This window comes from Phyllobates terribilis, unplaced genomic scaffold, assembly GCF_046119375.1.
Source record: "Phyllobates terribilis strain yellow unplaced genomic scaffold, ASM4611937v1 Scaffold_8__6_contigs__length_399053987, whole genome shotgun sequence".
Classification (NCBI taxonomy): domain Eukaryota; kingdom Metazoa; phylum Chordata; class Amphibia; order Anura; family Dendrobatidae; genus Phyllobates; species Phyllobates terribilis.
Genome location: NW_027362768.1, coordinates 200979661 through 200985972, shown reverse-complemented (window position 1 = coordinate 200985972; position 6312 = coordinate 200979661). Strand labels below are relative to the sequence as shown.

The following is a 6312-nucleotide window of genomic DNA, read 5'->3' as shown; positions in this document are numbered from 1 at the left end:
ATGATTCCCGGAGGACGTTACCCCCTGACTGCATTGTGTCCAGATGGTGGAGGATACTGCTATGGGCTGTTATCAGGGGGTGGCCGCGGACCCTCAGCTCCAGTGATGGGAAATCTTCATCACAAGACCTTGTGGACAATTGTAGCTTCAGCTTTATGGGAACAGTTTGGAGAAGACCCTTATCTGTCCACACAGAGCCCGGACCACAACCCCATCCATCCATCCCCCATGATGGTGCAGAGCACAAGGGCCATAACAGAGAGATGATTACTGCGGTTCACACATGATTGAGGGCAAACCTGAAGAAACCCGATGTAGCAGAGTGACAGCCATCATTGTATCACGTGGTTATAACGTACCACCTCCATGTATCTCATCTGACAGATGTGACGTGCGACATTCCTGCCCCCGGTGTAACCTCTGTACTGGCCCCTAATATTACATTGATTCTCGCACTGGCAGATGAGGGGCCGCGGCCCCCGGAGTGATGGTGGCATCCTGTCCCTCATAATGACTGGATACGTAGGGCAGCACGCTCCCCATTATATTCTATCAGCAGGTCAAGGAATCGCTCAGCGAGGGTTTCCAGATCTCGTTTTGCAGGTGGCAGTGATAGGGTTAATGGCGCCATAATGGTTTTGCCATAAAGAGTAATGGGACAGGTACACGTCCCCCAATGTCCTGCAACGGTGTCCATAGAAAAAGGGGCCCTGGATCCCAGTACTCCCATCATTGTGCTCTTCTATGGCCAGGACGAGGAGTAGAACCCCCATCATGTCTCGGCGGAGCTGAAGATCCGGCTTTATCACTAATGCCTTGTGCAGTCGGGGACCTGTCACAACAGGAAACTGACAATTCAGTGTCAGCCGCGGACGAGTCCATGAAGGCTCCCTTGGTTTCTCTGCTCGTGTTGTGGGTGAGGCCGCGCTAGTAATACCAGTGTAGGTGGCGGGATTATAGGATTAGGCTCTTTATGAGCAAGCAGGTGTAATGATCCACCATTAACCACTGAGTGGCTGCGGAGGAGGAGGTGTCCGGTGCAAAACCCAAATCTGGAGAAACAGGAAACATCCCTATGGAAGAACAAAGGGTAAAGCCGGATCACTGTAATATATGACCAGTATACACCGCACGACCCAACCACGGACCGGTATATACTGCACGACCCAACCACGGACCGGTATATACTGCACGACCCAACCACGCACTAGTATACACTGCACGACCCAGCCACGGACCGGTATACACCGCACGACCCAACCACGGACCGGTATACACTGCACGACCCAACCACGGACTAGTATACACTGCACGACCCAGCCACGGACCGGTATACACCGCACGACCCAACCACGGACCGGTATATACTGCACGACCCAACCACGGACCGGTATATACTGCACGACCCAACCACGCACTAGTATACACTGCACGACCCAGCCACGGACCGGTATACACCGCACGACCCAACCACGGACCGGTATACACTGCACGACCCAACCACGGACCAGTATACACCGCACAACCCAACCATGGACCGGTATACACTGCATGACTCAACCTCAGACCAGTATACCCCGCACGACCCAACCACAGACCAATATACACCGCACGACCCAACCACGGACGGTATACCCCGCACGACCCAACCACGGACCAGTATACACTGCACGACCCAACCACAGACCAATATACACTGCACGACCCAACCACGGACCGGTATACCACGCACGACCCAACCACGGACCAGTATACCCCGCACGACCCAACCACGGACCAATATACACCGCACGACCCAACCATGGACCGGTATACACCGCACAACCCAACCACAGACCGGTATACACCGCACGACCCAACCACGGACCGTTATACACCACACGACCCAACCACGGACAGGTATACACCGCACGACCCAACCACGGACCGGTATATACTGCACGACCCAACCACGGACCGGTATACACCGCACGACCCAACCACGGACCGGTATACACTGCACGACCCAACCACAGACCGGTATACACTGCACGACCCAACCACAGACCAGTATACACCGCACGACCCAACCACAGACCAATATACACTGCAGGACCCAACCACAGACCAGTATACACCGCACGACCCAACCACGGACCGGTATACACTGCACGACCCAACCACGGACCAGTATACACCGCACGACCCAACCATGGACCGGTATACACTGCATGACTCAACCTCAGACCAGTATACCCCGCACGACCCAACCACAGACCAATATACACCGCACGAGCCAACCACCTGCTGTATACCCCGTACGACCCAACCACGGACCAGTATACACTGCACGACCCAACCACAGACCAATATATACTGCACGACCCAACCACAGACCGGTATACCACGCACGACCCAACCACGGACCGGTATACCCCGCACGACCCAACCACGGACCAATATACACTGCACGACCCAACCACAGACCAATATACACTGCACGACCCAACCACGGACCGGTATACCACGCACGACCCAACCACGGACCAGTATACCCCGCACGACCCAACCACGGACCAATATACACCGCACGACCCAACCACGGACCGGTATACCCTGCACGACTCAACCTCAGACCAGTATACACCGCTCGACCCAACCACAGACCAATATACACTGCACGACCCAACCATGGACCGGTATACACCGCACAACCCAACCACAGACCGGTATACACCGCACGACCCAACCACGGACCGTTATACACCACACGACCCAACCACGGACAGGTATACACCGCACGACCCAACCACGGACCGGTATATACTGCACGACCCAACCACGGACCGGTATACACCGCACGACCCAACCACGGACCGGTATACACTGCACGACCCAACCACGGACCAGTATACACTGCACGACCCAACCACAGACCAGTATACACCGCACGACCCAACCACAGACCAATATACACTGCAGGACCCAACCACAGACCAGTATACACCGCACGACCCAACCACGGACCGGTATACACTGCACGACCCAACCACGGACCAGTATACACCGCACGACCCAACCATGGACCGGTATACACTGCATGACTCAACCTCAGACCAGTATACCCCGCACGACCCAACCACAGACCAATATACACCGCACGAGCCAACCACCTGCTGTATACCCCGTACGACCCAACCACGGACCAGTATACACTGCACGACCCAACCACAGACCAATATATACTGCACGACCCAACCACAGACCGGTATACCACGCACGACCCAACCACGGACCGGTATACCCCGCACGACCCAACCACGGACCAATATACACTGCACGACCCAACCACGGACCGGTATACCCTGCACGACTCAACCTCAGACCAGTATACACCGCTCGACCCAACCACAGACCAATATACACTGCACGACCCAACCATGGACCGGTATACACCGCACAACCCAACCACAGACCGGTATACATCGCACGACCCAACCACGGACCGGTATACACCACGCGACCCAACCACGGACCGGTATACACCGCACGACCCAACCACGGACCGGTATATACTGCACGACCCAACCACGGACCGGTATACACCGCACGACCCAACCACGGACCGGTATACACTGCACGACTCAATCACGGACCGGTATACACTGCACGACCCAACCACAGACCAGTATACACCGCACGACCCAACCACAGACCAATATACACTGCACGACCCAACCACAGACCAGTATACACCGCATGACCCAACCACAGCCCAGTATACACTACACATCTCAACCACAGACCAGTATACACCGAATGACCCAACCACAGACCAGTATACACCGAATGACCCAGTCATCAGACTTGTATAATGGAAGCTGCTTTATCAAGACCAGTATTCAGTGCCCTAAGTCACCAGTGCTCGCAGGAACGGAGCTGCCATATATTCTGTCCATGCCGTTGTTGGTAGATAAGGAGGAATGACGTCTGCAGGCATGAAGATGGCGTCTCAGGGATTGTGCTGATATCAGGAGGCTTCTTCCCTGTGTTAATAAATCTTCTGATTTGGGCTCGTAAGTGATTATGTAATGAGACTGTGATGACATCTGACCGCAACTGTGACGACAGCTGACCGCAACTGTGACGACAGCTGACCGCAACTGTGACGACAACTGTGCGCAACTGTGACGACAACTGTGCGCAACTGTGACCCAACACGACTGTGCTATCTGGGACTTGTGCAGCAAAAATCCACAAATTTACTGCCAGATTCTTCCCACCATCCTGGAGAAAACAACGAAATGTGAGGTTTTATTATTATTATTGATGGTATTATTGTCTGTAGTAACTTATGTGGAAAGTAAAAGGCTGTGCCACTCCAGCTCCTCATCCTCGACTCCATCGATCGTTTATTCATCACTGAAGGTGCAATTACACAGCAGTGAGTGATCCTAGGAGCGCTGACTGCCGAGTCAGCCGGCTGCCAATGCACTGACGGATGAGCAGAATCATTGGTCTCGGCAGCACATATTCCTGCATAAACAGGGAATGTGCTGGCGAGAACAGTGACAGCCTACACCCACATTAGCGATCATTCTGTGGTCGGTCTGACCAGACAGGCCAGTAAACGCCCGCCGCTCGGTTGCTATAAGCGCGCCATTACCTGGTTTTTCTTCTTGGGTTTTTATGCTTTTAGATCTGTAATTTTATCTCCTGTGATCTTCTGCAGTTTCCGTCATACAGGATAAGGTTCAAGCTCCCAATTTTCCATTTTTACTTTGTCTCTTTATATTTTCTGTGTTGCAGATCTGCAATTTCATTTTATAATTGTTCTATCACTTTGTGCCTTCCATAGAAATCGGTAGTTCATTTTATCTGATCTTCAGGAACCTCAGAGATTCAGGATAAGGTATTCACACACAGAATTCTTTTTTACGGTTTTACTTAATAAATAAAAATATACAAAATTATAATTATTTTATTTTTTACATGTATTTCATTTAATTTTTTTATTTTTACTTTGTATCTTTTTCTTCATTGGAGAATCTTCAGGATCAGCCATTAGGTGAGAATCTTCTGTCACTCATTTGTTATCTGCTTTCTTCTTGTTTGTTACTTTTTAGGTTTATAATTCTTATCATTTCTCCATGTTCTACTATACATCCTTCTCTTTTTCTTCCTCTGTGATTCCATTTTCTGGGGTCGTTCGGACGCTGCTGATCCCTTTACTTTGTGTCTTTTTTCTTCATTGTTTTTCTTATTTTTTTGAATCTTTTGTTTTTCTTCACTTTTTAGCTGTATAATTGTAGATGTGCAAATTTTAGCATTTTTCTATTTTCTTCTTTCTTGTTATTTTGCTCTGTGATTTTACTTTCTGTGATCTTCAGGAGCCTCCCGCTCTCAGGATCAGGTATTAGCAGCTAATTATCAGCATAAACACCAAACACAGAGAGAAATGGGGAAAAAAAAACATCCCAAAGAACAAGAGAGGTTTCAGGTGAAGACAAGAAAGCTCCTTGAACTCAGGAACGCTGATCCCTCCAGACGTCACAGAGATAAGTGAGATCTTCTCTAGATCCCATCTGTATCCACAGTCATCTTCTGAACTGTTCCCGGCTCTTCCTTAATCTGTGTAAGACCTTGTAAAACATGTACCAGGCCACCTCACTACTGGCAGCGAAATAATCTCTGTACTGTCCATCTGTTAAACAGTGAATATATATTTATTCAGGAACAAAGATAACGCAGCTTACAACTGGTATTTCTTATAGCTAAGGATCTTAGCATCTTGTCTGTCAGCTTGCAAAGTGAAAGTAACCTGTGCTCCAGCTACTCACAGTGAACAGGAGCTTCCTGTATTTTTCTTAACAATGGATTATTAGCAATTATTATTATTGAAGATAGCAAGATGTCATGATTGCTTCACCCCAATATGTTGTTGGCAAAGTGTCCATTTCCACCATTTTGTTCAGGGTTGTGTGGTACAGTGGTCTGAAATACGATTCCGTTTTTCTTTAAAACGCTTTGTACCTCATTACTTGTATATTCACTTCCATTATCTGATTTTTTGCCATTCTTCTAAATTTGTCATATACTTCAGCGAGATATTTTTCAAGTTTCTCTAGAACATCATCTTTGCTGTGAAGCAAATAGACAACTGGATATCTTGAATAATCATCGATAAATGTAATAAAATATCTCTTTTTTGCAGGAGTTTGAGTGCTCATTGGACCACAAACATCTGTGTTTATTAAAGGGAACCTGTCAGGTCATTTCAAGCATCTAAACTGTCCCCAGTGTGTTGTTAGTGATGCAATGTGCATCACTAAC

At 49.3% G+C, this 6312-nt stretch overlaps 1 long non-coding RNA gene across 1 annotated transcript; it reads left to right on the top strand.

The window, feature by feature from the left end:
* Positions 1-884: 884 nt before the first annotated feature.
* LOC141156486 (uncharacterized) lies at positions 885-6077 on the top strand. The gene is made up of 4 exons (XR_012247640.1): positions 885-1090; positions 4838-4891; positions 5026-5047; positions 5370-6077. It is a non-coding gene; the product is annotated as an uncharacterized lncRNA (long non-coding RNA).
* Positions 6078-6312: the final 235 nt, after the last annotated feature.